At 35.2% G+C, this 18,608-nt stretch overlaps 1 protein-coding gene and 1 pseudogene across 2 annotated transcripts in view; both read right to left on the reverse strand.

The window, feature by feature from the left end:
- LOC119532502 (olfactory receptor 4A5-like) overlaps positions 1-11,756 on the reverse strand; it is a 60,806-nt gene extending 49,050 nt beyond the window's left edge. Inside the window, exons 1-2 of one of the 2 annotated variants that reach the window (XM_037834975.1) lie at positions 11,722-11,756; positions 3,832-3,922 (exon numbers count right to left, since the gene is read on the reverse strand). The gene's annotated coding sequence lies outside the window, so the exon portion shown is untranslated. Of the gene's footprint in view, positions 1-3,831; positions 3,926-11,721 lie in introns of those variants that run through there. The other variant, XM_037834974.1, reaches the window with a different exon arrangement.
- Positions 1,840-3,838, reverse strand: LOC119532503 (annotated as a pseudogene).
- Positions 11,757-18,608: the final 6,852 nt, after the last annotated feature.

The raw sequence follows: 18,608 nt of genomic DNA on the forward strand, positions 1-18,608 counted from the left end.
AGGGTGATTATTCCTATGATATATAAATACAAATTAAAAATCCTAATGACTATAATAATATGTTGGTGGCGGAGGAACAAACCCCCTTAAAATTTAAGTAATGTAAGATGCATCAAAGATTGAATCTTCTAGATAAATAAAACAATGAATTAGAAGGATAAATTTCAAACCATTACTGAAAATAATTAATAATTAGTAAATTATGTTAGCAGAATATTTCCTCTATTTGGGGAAAATAAGCTTAAATATGTCCTCAACACAAAGAAAAATAAATTATAAATGGATTGAAAAATAATTTGTTTTTGAAAAGTTAAAAAAAGAGGTGATTAAAATGTATAAAATCACTGAAAGAAATGGAACCTTCCAAGTGTGATATGATAAAAGAAATCAAAAATTAAAATAATATTAAACAATAGCAGCTGTATATAAAAACATAATTATAACATAAATAAAATAAGGCAATTATAAAAGAAAAGTATTATGTATCTCTAATATTAAAAGAGTTCATCAAAATTCATCAGTAAATTCTGACTCCAACAGAACAAGAAAGGACACAAATAACTGACACAGTTTAAGGAGTGGATTCTATATCCCAGATATTGTTCAAGGAATATAAAGACTATTAAGTAATTTCCCTGCCTTTAGGGGACTTACAGAAAAAAGAACACTAAATTTAACTATATAAATTTGAAAATTAACTAAATATACAAAAGTGGAGGACTGATTTAAGCAAACTTGATTATAATCATACTCAATATTATTTCATGAATAGTTCTATGCTTAGGCAGAATTTGAGATGATAAAATCAATTTCCAGGTAATAATAGGGATAAAATTCTGGTTACAAAGTTATTCATACAATATGTTTTACCAGTGCAGACTGCATTTGGCCCCTTATGAACCAAACTAAATAGGTAAGGCAGGAACCATGAGTTTCTTTGATCACATGTTTCCTACCTTATAAGAGGCAGTTGATATTTTATTTCAAGACTTATTCAAAGAGAGAAATTTTCATAAAGATTTTATGAATGAGGATTCTTTGAATTAAAGCAATATATTCTGACCTCTTTGTGACCTGATATCCTGCATTATATTGATGAGTGAGGAGCAAATGAAAACAACGTATATTGTTCTGCATCTTTCTTGATGATATAATTCAAAATTATCTTATGTCAATTTCTGCATTCTATATTCAAATTTATTACAGATTGTGCTAATTTTACATATGAAACGCAGAGCCTGGGTCCTATTAGAAGGTCACAAAACACTATAAACAAGAAGTTAGGGACATTGAAATACAACAAAGTTATCATCAGATATTTTAAACTATCTGGAAAGATTAATACATTGTTTTTATTAAAATATAACACCAAACAAAGCTGCTCCACTTGAGATAATATGATTTACTGGTTGGAAAAAAAAGAGTAAAATTTTAGTAATTTTTTTGCATATCTTCCTTGTTCACTCAATTTATTTTTGTATATTTAGTCTCCTTATGATTAGTATTATAACTCTGAAGACTCATTCCTCTTCAACCTTTACCTATTATTCAATAAGAAAACACCTGTATATTTAATGTATCTTGAAGAATCAAAAAAGGAATATATACTTCAAATGTTAATATGGGCTGTCTTTATGTGGAGAGGAATGAACCATATTTTTATGTCTTATTTTATTTTCTTGTTTCTCCAAAACCTCCAATGAGCACTATTAATTCTGAAAAAAATAATTAACTTTATTTAATAAAGAGCTATGACAAAATAGCTCATCAACTAAAATAAATTTACAATATTATCTATAGCATAACTCATCACATAGAACATAAATCTATAGTCTGAACAAAGCCATTTTACAGCAAAAAAGGAATATATGTTTCCTAAGAAATCTTGAAAATATCAAAAATATATTTTGAAAAAAACTGACCACTGGTAGTGTTCACACACTGAATATTTTTCATCATGCACAATTTATTAAATCTGAGGAGAAAGTTACTGCAATTAAATAATCACATATGGATTTTTTCAAAGGATTAATGCTCCTAAAAATAAATGCTGCATTTTTCCACCATCTCATTTTCTTTTTCTGGTCCAGAGCTTCTTCAGGGAATTTTTCATCTCCACATTTCTCAGGGTATAGATTAAGGGGTTCAACATAGGGATAATGACAGTGTAAAACACAGTCAAAGATTTATCAATGGGTAAGGTAGAAGGAGGTCTTACATACATAAAAATGCAGGGGACAAAGTAAAGGACCACTACAGTGATATGGGAATCACAGGTGGATAAGGCTTTGCACCTCCTTCCTGACTCGGTTTCTTCAGGGAGTGCAGAATGACCCCATAACAGATAAGTAAGAGCATAAAGATGACCACACAGATTGCCCCATCATTAGTACCCTAGTGGGACCAATGATTTAGATGTCAGTGCAGGCAAGTTTTAATAAGGGGTACATGTCACAGGTGAAGTGGTTGATGACATTAGGGCCACAGAAGGGAAGGTCATAAACAAAAAGAAGATGAACTACAGCATTCACAAAACCACCAACCCAAGCCAGAAGAAGCAGCAGAACACAGGTCTGTTGGTTCATGTTTGTCATATAATGCAGGGGTTTGCAGATGGCCATGTAGCGGTCATAGGCCATGATCACCAGAAGTAAAATCTCAGGACCACCAAATAAGTGTCCTATAAAAAGCTGGGTCATACAAGCTTGAAAGGAAATAGATTTCTTCTCTCAGAGTAAGTCTATAATCATATTTGGGATAACTGTTGTAGAATAAACAGCATCCATGAATGATAAATATCCAAGAAAGATGTACATGGGGCATCCAGGGTTGAGCTGACCACCACAGTAACAACAATGAGTAGATTGCCCACCACTGTCACAATGTAAGTGAACAGGAAAACAATAAAAATATTTTCTGACCCTGGAGGCTCTGAGTGAGCCCTAAGAGGACAAACTCAGTCACATTATTCCTTTGTTCCATATGATATTCTGTATGTCTTTATTTTGGAAATATGAAAAAATGTGCCTAAAATACAATTATGACTAGATAGACACTATAAAATTTTAAGATAATTTGCTTATTCATTCAACAAATAGTAGAAATTATTTATGTTTCATCACTGTCTGAGATTATAAGAATACAAGGCTGATATGAAAAAAAATGGTCAATAACATCAGTGATTTCATAAATGAATAGACCTCCCCCAAACACACACACACACAAGTAATCAGACACTTACATGCAAAATGGGCAGAATACTAAATAAATGGGATTGTTAAAAGTCATTTTCCATTTGGAAGAAAATAAAATTGTACATACAGCTAACACCATATACAAACATAAAATAGAGATGACAAAAAGTTTAATATAAAATTAAAGCAATGTTTACTTTATATTTACTGTCAAGTTAATAAAGGAGATGACTTCTTACAATCTAGGGGTGGGAGAATCTTTTAAACACTGGAAATCTCAAATAGACATATTTGACAACTTCAAGATTTTCAAGGATTTTAGGAAAGCATACCAATAAAAAAGTCAATAACAAAATACTTTTGAGAAAAGATTTATATTTCAAAGGACAAACACTAAATTAAACCTTAAAAAGATAAAGAGCTCTAGCTAGTTATCAAGTAAAAGAAAAACAAAACTAGGTAACAAAGGATAGCAAATATATTCTGAATCCCAGAGGATCCCTAAAAACATTGATTATCAGAATCACTTAAAAGGAATTTTAAAGGCTATGAGTTTCCAAATAACACCATCAATGTACTCTTGCAAAATGTAAAGCCTAGTTTAGATTTTTATGTATAAATACACATCCTGGGTTACCTGCATAACAAGGAATGCATTCAATCCAGCTTCTGGATAATGGCATCTTCTGTGAACCAAAAGGTAACAGTTTCCTTCACTGATGACATCTCTGTAGACACAGAGCACAACACATGTACCATTATTAGACCTTGAAATGTATCAATGTGACCAACTCTTTCCATGCCTGCAGAAACTTTATGTCATCTCAGTGTTTCAGAAAAAAAAGTTGTCATTCAAATTTGGGGATTTTCAAAGTGAATATCCAAAATGTCATTTAACCTAAAGAAGTCTGAATCTTGACTGTAAACAGAGAAACCCAAAATTCCCTCTCTTGTTTATTTGTCCTAAAAACAAACAGATGTTAAATAAAAACTTAAGGTTAAAAAATTCATAATTATGCACTATGTAAATAAACATTTTGCAGTTTGTGCTTTAAAAGTGAAATAATGAAATAGCATATATTAAATCAACACTTTGATTCTCATTTACTGGGCTGACTTCATAAAGCATAGTTGAACTTTGTTTTTCCAGAAGGATGGAGAATAATTTCAAGTCCATATTTTATTGTGCTTTTGAGTCTATCATTTCAGTTCCTAAAAAAGCCATTAGTGTAAGTATTCATACAAACAAATGCATTCTGTGGTAAGGTCAAACGTCCGTGTAAAATTTATGTACATTTGAACTATATCACATATTGTTGAGTCATTCAATTGTTGCATCTCCCAGGGTGATTCTTCTATAATTAAATTCATTGGGACCTGCATCATAATTCCAAGAGTATATTTTGTATCTACAGAGATTCCATAAGAATAATCACCCATATAGAACAGAATTTACAGGTCTATTTAATCTGGGAAGGAAATAATAAAAGAATCAAGGTCAACTTGTCCAAGGGAAAGGGCCCAATCTGGACAAAATTTAAATATATAAAACTGTTTTGGTGAATTCATGACCTTCAAAGTAGGCAAACGTACTGAGTACGTAAGTTCAAACAGTGCTTTTAAAAATGACCTCTAAACTCACTCTCAATGAAAGTTCATTTCAGAGCAAGTCATTAAACTGGAATCAAATGCAGACAAAGCAGTGCTACCCCTCTAGCAATAAGAGTCTTGAGTTTGTCACAGAAAGCATTTCAGACAGGCAAATAAATAGAAACTGTGTTGTAAGGAAAAAGAAAAATCTGAAACATTTAGAGAAATGACTTAGAGTAGTCCCTGAATTCTAAGTGTTTATCACACTCTAAAGACCTTCCTGGGGGAAAGAGTTTCTTTCTTCATAAAGTTTCAGTGAATTGCCTTGGGATGGGAGAAAGAAAATTTCCTCACTTGGAAATATACATCAAGAGATGGAAGAACCAGCAGATATTATAGAGTTTGATTTGCCTTCTTAAATTTTTTCTTGCCTTCTTTCTTAGTAAAAGAACTTGTATTTTCAGAAAAGGCAAAAGGCCAAGAATTAAATAATTATATTTCACAATATCTTTTGAAAACTGTTGTGACCAATTAGATGCAAGTTAAGTCATTGGGTGTGACATGTAAGGAGAGGGATGATTTAAGCAGAAGCCAAGTTCCCTTTTGCCCCTCTCCATTTTGCTTTCTAGAATTTTGACAAGTTGTCTGGAAATCAACAGCCACCTTGTGAGCATGAGCAGACCAAAGGAGTGGAAGCCTTGAGCCAGTCATTGCTGAGCAGAAAGAAACACTGTCCTCAAATATTTGAGACCAATTTCATACAACCTCAATGGTACTTGTTGCACTAGATAGAAAAATAAAACTCTACCTTTTAAAGTCACAGTTGCTTCAGCCCTTTGTTATTAGCAGCCCAAGTTATCTTAGAGTTCAGAAGGTATCCTGAATGATGCTGTGGCATGTCCTCATTCTCCATAAGACTTACTGGTCTTGACAGCAATGAAATTCAACTGTCTGTATAAAAGCTTGAATGGTCCCCCACCATCTAATTTCCCTGTACTAGTATAACAAATTCCTATTGTCAAAAGCCACATAAGTCTATCTCATTTACAACTCAAAAAACCTAGATTACAATTACAAAAGAAAACTGCCATACAATTTTACTAGCAAGTGATGACACAAAATTGCTTAAACTGACAATTCCACATATTTTCCTAGGTAATATTTCTACAATAAATATTTAAAAATTAGATTATATTATAGCTATAAATTTCACTTTGGGATTTCACTTTAAGAAAATTACTAGAAAAGCATGCATTACAACTTTTACTGCAATAAAATTTGAATGCAATAATCTCTTAGCAGCAAATCTGATTATAAAACTGAAGGAAAAAATCATATAACAGTCCTCAAAGGAGAAGTAATATACTATAGAATAAAGTGCTGGGTAATTGTAATATGAATCTGAAACCCTATATTATACCAGTAAAAATAGAAAAAAAAAAAAGCAGTGGAATGGGAGTGGGAAAGATAAAGATGTGGGATTATTCTATTTTAATCAAAGTGCTCATGGAATACTGAGCAAAATCAATAATATTTACAGCCATAAAACAAGTTGCTGTACAGTTCAAAGAATTTAAATCATACAGATTACATGTCTGGTAATGGAACTCAACTAGAAATTGATAACAAAAATATAACTAAGTATTTTTCAATTATTTACAAATTAAAACCAGAGTTCTAAATAATTCCTGGATCAAAGAAGAAATCATACAAGGCATTAGAAAATATTTTTAATGGAAAGAAGAATAAGAAACACAAAAAATAAAATATATTAGATTAGTTAATGGAATGTCTGGAGAGAAATTTATAGCTTTAAATGTAAATATTGGATAGCAAGAAAGATGAAAAGAAATGAACTATGTTTCAATCTCAAGAAACTGAAAAAGAAAGAGCACAATGAATTCAGAGACTATTGTAAACTGAAAATGATAAATATAAGAAAGTAATTATTGAAATAGCAATGAAAAGGAACAAACTGATACATACAATCACATGGATAAATCTCAAATGCATTACGCTATTTAAAAGAAGAAAGACTCCAAATGACTATACACTAAATAATTTCATTTATTTAACAGTCTGGAAAAGGCAAAACTGTAGTCACAGCAATGAATCAATGTTAGCCAGGACCTGGAGGTGAGGGGAGGAACTGAAGACAACTTCATGGATGACATTTTGGCTTTATCTATGAACACCAACCTTTTAAATACATACAAAATTTGACCAAACAATTCTACTTCTGGGAACTTATATTTGCACATATTCAAAAGGACAAATATTTATTGCAAAATTATTTGTCATAGACAATGACTGGAAACAACATGAAGAGTACTGGATGTATTAATTTCAATACATCTTTATGAAGGAGTATAATGCACTGTGGTCAGAAAAAGTTATGTCTTAATCTTAATGTATTCCTGTGGGTGTGAGCCCACTGTAACTAGAACCTTTTGAATATGTTATTTTTATTTAGGGTGCAGCCCAACTGAATGAGACTGGGCCTTAATGCTTTTACTGGAGCCATTATGAAGACAAAACCCAGGGTAGAAGAAGGAAGCTGGAAATTAACAGAAGCCAGAAGAGATAGGAAAGGACATCACCTTGTAACTAACAGAGTAAAACCAAGGAACCTCAAGAATTGCCAGCCAGCCAGAAAATAAGGAATTTGGGAAGTAGCAAGCCTTCTGGCCTCTAAAATCTGAGCCTATTGTTAAGCCAATCCATTTTATGATATCTGTGATCCCCTCTGGGAAACTAAGACATGCATAATGAAGATAATTTAGAATGCAATTGACCATTATCGACTGGCATGGAAAGAACATCAAGATACTGAGCAGTAAAGTGCAAACTCTTTCACGCACTAAAGCATAAACACATAAGCATACACAGTACCTAAATATGCTTGTATTGGCAAAGATAATTTATTGCAGAATCTTAAGTTATAGAGAATCATGATTGCCTCTGGGAAGAAGCACTGGGAGACTCAAGTAAAGAATGAATAGATTTATTTTTGGTAAATACTATTTTGTATGGTTTTAATTGTACTATGATACATTTAACTGTTTTATTTTTAAAAAGTAGAAGTACTACACAAAAATATATATTATGGAACCAAAATTGAATAAACAGGACAATCTAGAAAGTACTAAATAATAGTATAATACTATACTACTAACAAATATTAATAACTAGTACAATAAAAATAATAGACAAAAGACAGAATTTATGTCCTCTATAAGACTGGAAAGCAGGAATGAGGCCATTGTGACTGGAGCACAATGAACAAGGGAGAGAGTAGCACTGAATGAAGTCAAAGAGATCTTTGTTTGAATGGGACTAATTGTACAGAGCCTTACAGGTAATGAAAAGGCCTATAATTTAGTATAAATTTGGTTAAACAGATAGCTTTCCTTCTACTAATCAACTAAACTCTTTCAAGTGAATGCAAGGGATTTTATATGGGGAATAATAGTAGAAATTAAAATAAAAGCAGGCCATGAAAAGGCAAAGTAGAGCTCAATGGTTTGCTAATTACACAGGAGAATTCAAAAGCCATCAAAGAGATCAACTACTAGAAAGGCACACAAAGGCTTCATAGTGAAGATGGTCATGTTTTATTCCTCTTCATCCTGATTTTATGTGAATTGTATCAATAATAATATGGATAAAATTGCTATGTGATCTTCAAGTTAGAATGGAGGAGAGTGGATAATAATACTTACCTGGGTCAAATCAAATTCCCCTTACATATAACACCCTCTAATGGTTTTACTCCTGTCCTTTGCACTCATTATTCATCTCTGGATATGGTTAAACACTGGGAATTCTTCCTCTTGAGTCCCTGTGGCATGAAGTCTAAAGAGGTCTCACACTGCCCTGAGTCATTCTCTATTACACCACCTGTTTCACTTTTTGATACTTCCTTGTTTTTATTATTATTTTTTAAACATACTTACCTCTTTCTTGCCTACCTTTCTCCAAAAAAGTATTTCTTTATTCAGGTGTATCCCATCATAATACATTTACTTAGGGTTTAAGAAAGCCAACTCTGAAGTCAAATTACTTGGGTTCTAATCCCACCTAAGCCACCTGCTTGCATAAGTTATTTATGTTTTCCAAGTGTCCATTACTTTTCTAGAAAACAGAAGTATCATCTACTTAAAAGACTCTTAGAGAATTAAATAAGACAATGCCTTCATAGACCCTGTTACATTTCAGTAAATAAATAATAATTTATTTATTATTTAATAATAAATAATAATTTATTATTTAATAATAATAATAATTTTCCTATAACAGCTTTTTCTCATTTGTCACAAAAAAAATTAAGTTTTGGGATCTTCCTTAGACTGATTTTCATTTGAGAGACACTCAGACTTTCAAAATGAATACTTCTCAGAGTTAATATCATCCATCATTTGTTAATTATACCCAGTTTACACTCAGAACTTGGAAGGTTCCTTGTGGTTTCTTATACATATTTACTATGTACGATTGTATAATAAATAGGAATCAAATAATTTTTTAAAAGTCAGATAGAAATGGAACACTGATGTAGAAGTGGCAAAGGCAACAAACATGGTGAAATTTATTAAACCCCTATTAGTGTCAGGCATTGACCTGTGTGTATGCTTTGTAAATATTATGTCATCTAATGATTGAAATTGTTTTATGAAATAGATACTACCATTTTATTTTACTTATGAGCTGAAATTAAAATAAGACCCTGAATGATTGGAAAATGCACACAATGTTACATAAACAAATGAGATAGAATTCAATCCTAGTTCTGCTGACTGCAGAGTCCAAATCTTCCCACATTATCTGAATCTCTGCTGCCTACAGGACTTTGAAGACTGAAGAATGCCCTGAAGGTAAATCATGTCCTTGCCTGCATTTTAAGGAGAATGTGACATCACATAGAATTGATCATGCAAGAAGGTGTCTTTTCCACCCTAGGAGACAGTGGCCAGGGCAAGATCCACAGAGTTCCTGACTCCAAGATAGTGGATCTTTTGCTATTTTTAGAAGGGGTCAAAGTGAAAATCTGCACTAAGTGTAAACTGGGTCAGTGCCAGTTGATATTTTTCTTTTAAAATGCATTTATATAATGATTTTACATGACAGACACTGTTAAATGCACTTGAAATATATTGAACCACTGAAATGGTCCAAAATTTATAAGAAAGGTACTACTATCTTTATCACTTTAAAGATGAAGAAAATCACTTGCCCAGGTCACATTCAAAGCCATTTTTCTCCCCCAAAAATAAAAGTGAAACATTTCTTTATTTCATAACTTCTCAAAACTTTCAATAACACAACAGCTTAGGCCAGGAATCTCCAGGAGGATGATATGGTTAGTACATGTTCCTGAATTGCCTTTTATATTCTAACCACAGCCCCTTTTCTTAATGGAACACCTATTAATATCTCAAGGTATTTTGAAAGATGCTAATGTCTTGATTGAAGAAGTTAATGTCATTGACATAGAATCATTTGAGCTGTTAATGTCTGAGAATCTTTTTTATATGAAAGGAACATGCATAGCTCCTTGTGTTTTAATCAACAGTCATCATTCAAAGTTTGAAATCTTAAAGCCAGTTTTCATAATTCTTTAAATGCAATATGTGAAAGACAGAAAAATCTGATTCTGGTGCCTGCTCTTAATCACTGCCTCATACTAGGTCTTCTGAACATATGCCATTATTTATTTTCACTTTGCTCATATTTTGTTTGCCTGCCGTGTTGACCACTTTGACCCTTCAAATAGGACTTGACAGCAGAAAATCAGAGAAACAATCAGAGCAGCTCCATGACCTTGGAAACACTGGACCAATCAGGATCAGAAAACTGGAAGAGAAATGTTCAGAGTTGGTTGAAGAGGAGGGGCCCATTCCAGCGCCAAGAGCTCCTAAAAGGTCAATTAAATTTCAGAGTATTCTTCTTCTCAGTAATGACAGAGAATTTATGAATCATCCCTCTAAAGTTAAAAAGCAACACTATATTAACAGTGAGGACCAGTTAAATAGTCTATTGTAATCTCAGAGATTCCAGTAATAAGGGATGTTTATAATAACAAAAATCATTGAGCATTTATTGGTACTAAGAGCTTTACTAGAATTATTTGGTTTGATCCTGACAATACCTGTATCATTCCCTTTATCTGAAACTTAAAGAGATTGTGTTTTGCCAAAATTGACACTAAAAATGGCAAAAGTAAGATTTAAACTCAGGACTTTCTTAAGCAGATTCTGTGTTCATAGACATAATAGTATACTACACCCTGCCATCCTTTCCTCAAAATGTATATACAAGACATGATACATAAAATCTCCTTCACATAACCAAAACTGTGAAACAAGGCTGTCAATGTGAATGACTCTTTAACATAGCAAAAAAAATGAGTTATAGTCCAAATAATACAGGAAGAATAAATGGTAGACCTTTCCATTTGTAGAAAGAAAGAAAAGAGAAAAAAAGACCAGATATGGGAGAAGTATAGAAAGAGAAGGTAGAAAATAAAAATTGAAAACATTTTTTGCTGCCAGGGATATTTCATTTTTGTTTTGTAATTGCAAAGTTGTGAGCTTATATTGTATGATATATGCATTGAGAGTGTCTTGGGTTCTCAAAGATTCAGTTGTAAGGTTACTTCCTAAGAATTGCCTTAATAAGATGCACTCATTAATAGGCTGATTGTGAACTCAAAAATAGCACTACTGCTTCAAAATGTGTGCAAAGATCATATGTTTCAGAAACATCTGGATAATTTGTTTAAAAGGAAGATACATCAATCCAAGGATTGTCATAATGATTACAATCTCTAGTGCTGTTTCCTGGAAATCTGAATGTGAAAAAGAACCCTACCTGATCATGAGAATAAGAACCTTACCTGAATATGATTATGCTTATTCCTTTCACATAAGAACCCTACCTGATTATGAGATTATGATTATCATAGCAAGAGTGTCAGCATCTTAGGAGTCATGGAGAAAAAATGGCAGCCATCTATAAGAGATAAGTAAGACAGGAAAAATATGTAAATTACTATTAAAGAGTCTAAAGAAACTTTGATCAAATCAAAAATAATTAGAGATTGACAATAAATTCATGTAAATGGGATATTTTTATACTGATAAGAAATTTCCTGCCTGGGTCTTTTCTCAGTCTATATGCCAACAATGAACTATTTTTGATGCAAAGTATTCACTGTCCACAGAAATTATATTCTTTTCTCTTAATGATAAAATGATATGAGTCATTTTATATGGTTGTGATTATTTCTCAGTCAAATAATTTTTTAACCCACAGCAACTTTATAGCATTTTTCACCTCTGGATTTCCAAGAGTGTAATAAGGGGTGTAATAAGGGAATTAATAAGGGAATTAACATGATATAAAACACAACCATATCTTTATACTGGAGAAGGTGGACATGGTGCACAGATACACAAAAATGCAGGGCAAAAAGATTAAGGTGACCACAGAGATATGAGAGACACAGGTGGACAGAGGTTTGTGCCACCTTTCCAATCTGTAAGATTTCAAATCGTACAAAAAGATCACACAGGAGACCATCAAGAGGAGAAAGTTTAATAGATAGATGAACACACTGGTGGCAGCCACAAAGAGACCAAAGGTTTATGTAACCATACAGAAAAGTTTCAACAAAGAGTTCAAGTTACACATGAAATTGTCTAAGGCATTGAGCCACTGAAGGGCAGCCTCATTGTAAAGGGGATCCAAATGGTTGCATGGACCTAAACCCTAGCCCAGGAAACTCCTGCAAGGAGAGCACAAACCAATGGGTTCATGATGGCTATGCAGTACAGGGGTTTGTAGATGGCCATATAGCAGTCATGGGCCATCATCTTGAGCAGGATGATCTCAACAACACCAACAAAATGTTCAGGAAAAACATAAATCATACACTCACTAAAAGAGAAGTTTTCCTCACAGCAAGAGTGTCAGCATCTTAGGAGTCATGGAGAAAAAATGGCAGCCATCTATAAGGGATAAGTAAGACAGGAAGAAGATGTAAATTAATATTGAAGAGTCTAAAGAAACTTTGATCAATTCAACAAATCTATCCTACATGATGATAGGAATTCTTGCTTCTCTAAAAATATAAGTCCTCTAACATTCCAAAATAAAATCACATTCAAATTAGTTTGTGACTAAACTAACATATTTTAAATTTAATAAAAACATAATTATGCATGAATAGGCAGAATTATGAAATGATATTGAAGGAGTACTAAGTTTTGTATAAGTGAAATTGTGTTATAAATCAAAACCAATTATTTCAGGTGTTAAATGGCACATGAATAAAGAGACTACTGGAACAGAATAGAATGTTGAAATATATACAAATACATGTGAAACAGTAGCTGAGATTTAAATCTGTGGGTAAAATATAATTATGAAAGTATCAAAACAGACATCAAGAAAAAAATTATAGTTCAATGTCTATTTAAACTCTTAAATACAAGTAATTACAGATGGAACTAAACCTAAATATAAGTATAAAAACCCCAATTAAAAAAAATATGTGGAGGAATATATCAGTAAGAATGAATTAGGGAGTTCAGTTGGTATCAAATCAAATATGATTGTTATATATTTATGATGTTAAATTTTAACTCCATGGTAAAATTGTAACCACAGGGAAAATAGATGGAAAATATATCCAGATAGAAGTGAGAAGACACTCAACATGATGTAAAACATAAAAGCAAATAAATGTAAAAGTAGGTCTCAACAAAGTGAGAGACAAAAATGGCATAAGACTTACAAAAGTTAAATAGCAAAATGGCAGAAGAAAGTCCTGTGAATTATCAGTAATGATTTTAAATGTAAATGGCTTAAACTATCCAGTCAAAAGGAGGAGATTAGCAAATGGATAAAAGCATGACCCAACTATATGCTGTCTGCAAGAGATTCACTTTAAATTCAAAGATACAAGTAGGATGAAGTTAAAAAATGGAAAAAAAAATACCATACAAGCAGTAACCAAAAGAGAGCTGGGGTGGCTATACAAGTAATAGATAAAATAGAATTTAAGTCCAAAACAGTTATGAGTGACAAAAATTGTAATTATATGCTGATAAAGGTGACAATTCTACAGGAAGATGTAACAATTATAAATATATATGTATCTAGCAGCAGAACCCCAAAATATATTGACATATTTGAAAGATAAATTAAGGGTTATACCTTAATGGTAGGTGACCTTACCACACAACTTTCAAAAATGAATAGAAAAACTAGTCAAAAGAAAAGTAAGAAAAGAAAAGACTAGAATGATACAATAAGCCAACTAGACCTGACAGATGTATATAGTAAACTGCACCTAATGAAAACAGAATACACATTTGTCTTGGATGCACATGGATCATTCTCCAGGATAGACAATATCTTGGGTCACAAAACAAGTCACAATAAATTTAAAATTATTGAAATTTTACAATATATCTTTTTCTACCATACTGAAATGAACCTTGTTCTAGTTTGCTAATGCTGCCTGAATGCAAAACACCAGAGCTGGATTGGCTTTATTAAAACCTGGCTTATTTGGTTGCACAGTTACAGTCTTAAGGCCATAAAGTATCCAAGGTAACACATCAGCAATCAGGTACCTTCACTGGAGAATGGCCAATGGTGTCCAGAAAACTTGTTAGATGGGAAGACATGTGTGGCTCATATGGCTCCAAAATGGCTTTCTCCCAGGATGTTCCTCTCTAGGCTGCAGTTCCTCAAAAATGTCACTCTTAGTTGCACTTGGGATATTTGTCTTCTCCCAGCTTCTACAAAGCAACAGTCTGCTTTCAACAGCCATCTTCAAACTGTCTCTCATCTGCAGCTCCTGTGTTTTCTTCCAGGTGTCCCTCTTGGCTGTAGCTCTTTGTATTAGTTAGGGTTCTCTAGGGAAACAGAATCAATGAGAGGTGTCTCTGACTATCAAATTGTAAAAGTGGCTCACACAACTGTGGATATGCACAAGTCCAAATACTGTAGAGCAGTCAACAAACTGTCAACACAAGGAAGATGTCCAATGAATTTCTCAGAAAACAAGCTGGCAACTTTGATGAACTCCTCAGGAAATGAACTGGCATCTTCGATGAACGTGTTCAATGAACTCCTTAGGATATGAGCTGGCAACTTTGACAAACTCCTCAGGAAATGCTTCACTGGGCAGCCAAAGAAGAAGTGAAGGTCCTCTATCTGTCCTGCTTATAAGTCTTCAACTGATTAATTGGATTAAATCCAGCCAATTGCATTCTCTCATTGTGGAAGGCATGCCGTTTGGTGAGTCATCAGTCACGGCTGCAGTCAATTGACTGATGATTTAATAAACCAGCCTGTTGGTTTATTAACCATCCTCAAACAACCTTGCAGCAATTGTTAGTCCAGTGTTTGCTTGACCAGATAACTGGGTACTACAACTGGCCAAGTTGACACATGAACCTAACCATCAGAGTCCACCCCCTGTCAACTTTGCAGTTATATACATCACCTAAAATCATACTTTATCTCTAAGTAGATAACAATATCAGACATATACTTTGCCTAACAATACTCTGCTGTGCAGCATACATCTGGAAATGCACTAAATCTCTCCAGAATGGGGTGCAAGTCCTTGGGTGACATTCACTCTTAAAATTGATTTCCTTTGGCTTAAATACAGCAAAATGAATAGTATGGGTTATGCCATATGACAAGGGGATAAGACAGAGAAGAAAGCAAACAAGGAGGAAATATTCATCTCATCATAGTCCTCATTTCTGTAACTGGTCATGTGGCTGTAGTTCATATTTATCACTATCTTCTTCCACTACCCATTCCATGTTCCCTTTACCCTCAGCAAGCACTTCAGCTGGCAATGGTTCTTTGCCTGGTGGGGTGACCCAAACCTTCATTCCTGGTTTCTTGGCCATTCATCATCCTGCCTGGAATGTGTTGTAGTTTTCCATTGACTTTAATCACAGGGCATGGTAGTATTAAGAGATGCCCTAGGTGATATCCTGTATTCTAGAAAAACTCTTCTTTACTTCCATTGTGTAGTTGCAGTGCTATTTCCCCTTGATAGTCAGGATCAATCACCCCAGCCAGTACAGTAATCCCCTTCCTTGCCTGTTGATTCAGAGGCATAAGAAGCCCAAAGTGACCAGGTGGAAGTCTTAACTTCCAGTTCAATGGGATTATTGTTGTGTTTCCTGGTGGAAGAACTCCTCCTTTTGGAACCAAGACCTGTAGACCAGCAGAGCTTAAGCTTGCAGGGACAGGAAGCAAAAATTTACCTAGTGGATCACTAGGAGTGATAGTGAGTGGTGCCACTCCTTTTTCCACCCTTTGATTCCTGGACCCATGAATCCTGGCTATGGGAGAAACAGCACCATAGAGTGGATGCTGATTCAGAGAATACACTGCCTCCTGGAGAACACTGCCCCAACCCTGCAAGGTATTGCCACCTACTTGATGCCGTAATTGACTCTTCAACAGGCCATTCCACCGTTCTCTCAACCCAGCTGCCTCTGGATGATGGGGAACATGGTACGACCACAGAATTCCATGAGCATGTGCCCATTCCCTCACTTCATTTGCTCTGAAGTGGGTTCCTTGGGTCACAGCAATACTGTGTGGAATACCATGATGGTGGATAAGGCATTCTGTAAGTTCACAGATGGTAGTTTTGGCAGAAGCATGTTATGCAAGGAAGGCAAACCCATATCTGGAGTATGTGTCTATTCCAGTAAGAACAAATTGCTGTCCCTTCCATGATGGAAGTGGTCCAATGTAATCAACCTGCTACCAGGTAGCAGGCTGATAACCTTGGGGAATGGTGCCATATCAGGGACTGAGTGTGGGTCTCTGCTGCCAGCAGATTGGACATGCAGCAGTGGCTGTGGCCAGGTCAGCCTTTGTGAGTGGAAGTCCATGTTGCTGAGCCCATGCATAACCTCCATCCCTACTGCAATGACCACTTTGTTCATGAGCCCATTGGGCAATGACAGGAGTTGCTGGGGAAAGAGGCTGATTGGTATCCAACAACTGGGTCATTTTATCCACTTGGTTATTAAAATCTTCTGCTGAAGTCACCCTCTGGTGAGCATTCACATGGGACACAAACATCTTCATGTTGTTTGCCCACTCAGAAAGGTCTATCCACATAACCCTTCCCCACACTTCTTTGTCACCAATCTTCCAATCATGTTCCTTCCAAGTCCCAGACCGTCCAGCCAAACCATTAGCAACATCCCAGCAATCAGTATACAAACACACCTCTGGTCAGTTCTCCATCCAAGCAAAGTGAACAACCAGGTGCACTGCTCAAAGTTCTGCCCACTGGGAGGATTTCCCCTCACAACTGTCCTTCAGGGACATCCCAGAAAGGGGCTGCAGTGCTGCAGCTGTCCACTATTGGGTGGTGCCTGCATATCATGCAGAACCATCTGTAAACTAGACCCAAGTCTTCTCTTCCTCAGTCAACTGACTGTAAGGAAATCACCAAGATGTCACAGCTATGGGCTGGGAAAGAGAAGGTAAGGTGGAAGGAGTGGGGGCCATGGGCATTTGAGCTACTTCCTCATGTAACTTACTTGTACCTTCAGGACCTGCTCAAGCTCTATCTCTTATATGCCATTTCCATTTTATGATGGAGTGCTGCTGTGCATGCCCAATTTTATGGCTTGGTGGGTCAGACAATAAACAGTTCATGATAGGTAGCTCAGGTCTCATGATAACTTGGTGGCCCATGGTTAAGCATTCTGTCTCTACTAAGGCCCAGTAGCAGGCCAACAGCTGTTTCTCAAATGGAGAGTAGTTATCTGCAGGGGATGGTAAATCTTTACTCCAAAATCTTAAGGGCCTGCATTGTGATTCTCCTATAGGAGCATGCCAAATTCTCCACACAGCATCTCTATTTCCCATGGACATTTCCAGCATCATTGGGTCAGCTGGATCATATGGTCCAAGTGGCAGAGCAGCTTGCACAGCAGTCTGGACCTGTTGCAGAGCCTCATCTTGTTCTGGTCCCCACTCTAAACTAGAAGCTTTTCTGGTCACTCGGTAAATGGGCCAGAGTAGCACACCTAAATGAGGAATATGTTGTCTCCAAAATCCAAAGAGGCCAACTAAGTGTTGTGCCTCTTTTTTGGCTGTAGGTGGGGCCAGATTTTACAGCTTATCCTTCACCTTAGAAGGAATATCTCGACAGGCCCCACACCACTGGACACCTAGAAATATTACTGAGGTGGAAGGACCCTAATTTTTTTTGGATTTATCTCTCATCCTCTGTCATGCAAATACTTTACCAACAAACAAACCTAGAGTAGTTGCTACTTCCTGCTCACTATGTCCAATCAACATGATATCATCAGTATAATGCACCAGAGTGATGTGTTGTGAGAGGGAGAAATGATCAAGATCCCTGCAGATGACATAGGGTGGAGAGTTGATATAACCCTGAGGTAGCACAGTGAATGTAAACTGCTGGTCTTGCCAGCTGAATGCAAACTGTTTCTGGTGGTCCCTACTGACAGCAATTGAGAAAAAAGCATTTGCCAGATCAATAGCTTCAAACCAGGTACCATGGGATGTGTTGTTTTGCTCAAACAATGCTACCACATTTGGAATAGCAGCTGCAATTGGAGTCACCACCTGGTTAAGCTTATGATAATCCACAGTCATCCTCCAAGATCCATCTGTTTTCTGCACAGGGCAAATAGGAGAGTTGAATGGGGATGTGGTGGGAATCCCCACACCTGCATCCTTCAAGTCCTTAAGAGTGGCATTAATCTCTGCAATCCCTCCAGGAATCCA

This window comes from Choloepus didactylus, chromosome 4 (assembly GCF_015220235.1).
Source record: "Choloepus didactylus isolate mChoDid1 chromosome 4, mChoDid1.pri, whole genome shotgun sequence".
In the NCBI taxonomy this organism is placed as follows: Eukaryota; Metazoa; Chordata; class Mammalia; order Pilosa; family Megalonychidae; genus Choloepus; species Choloepus didactylus.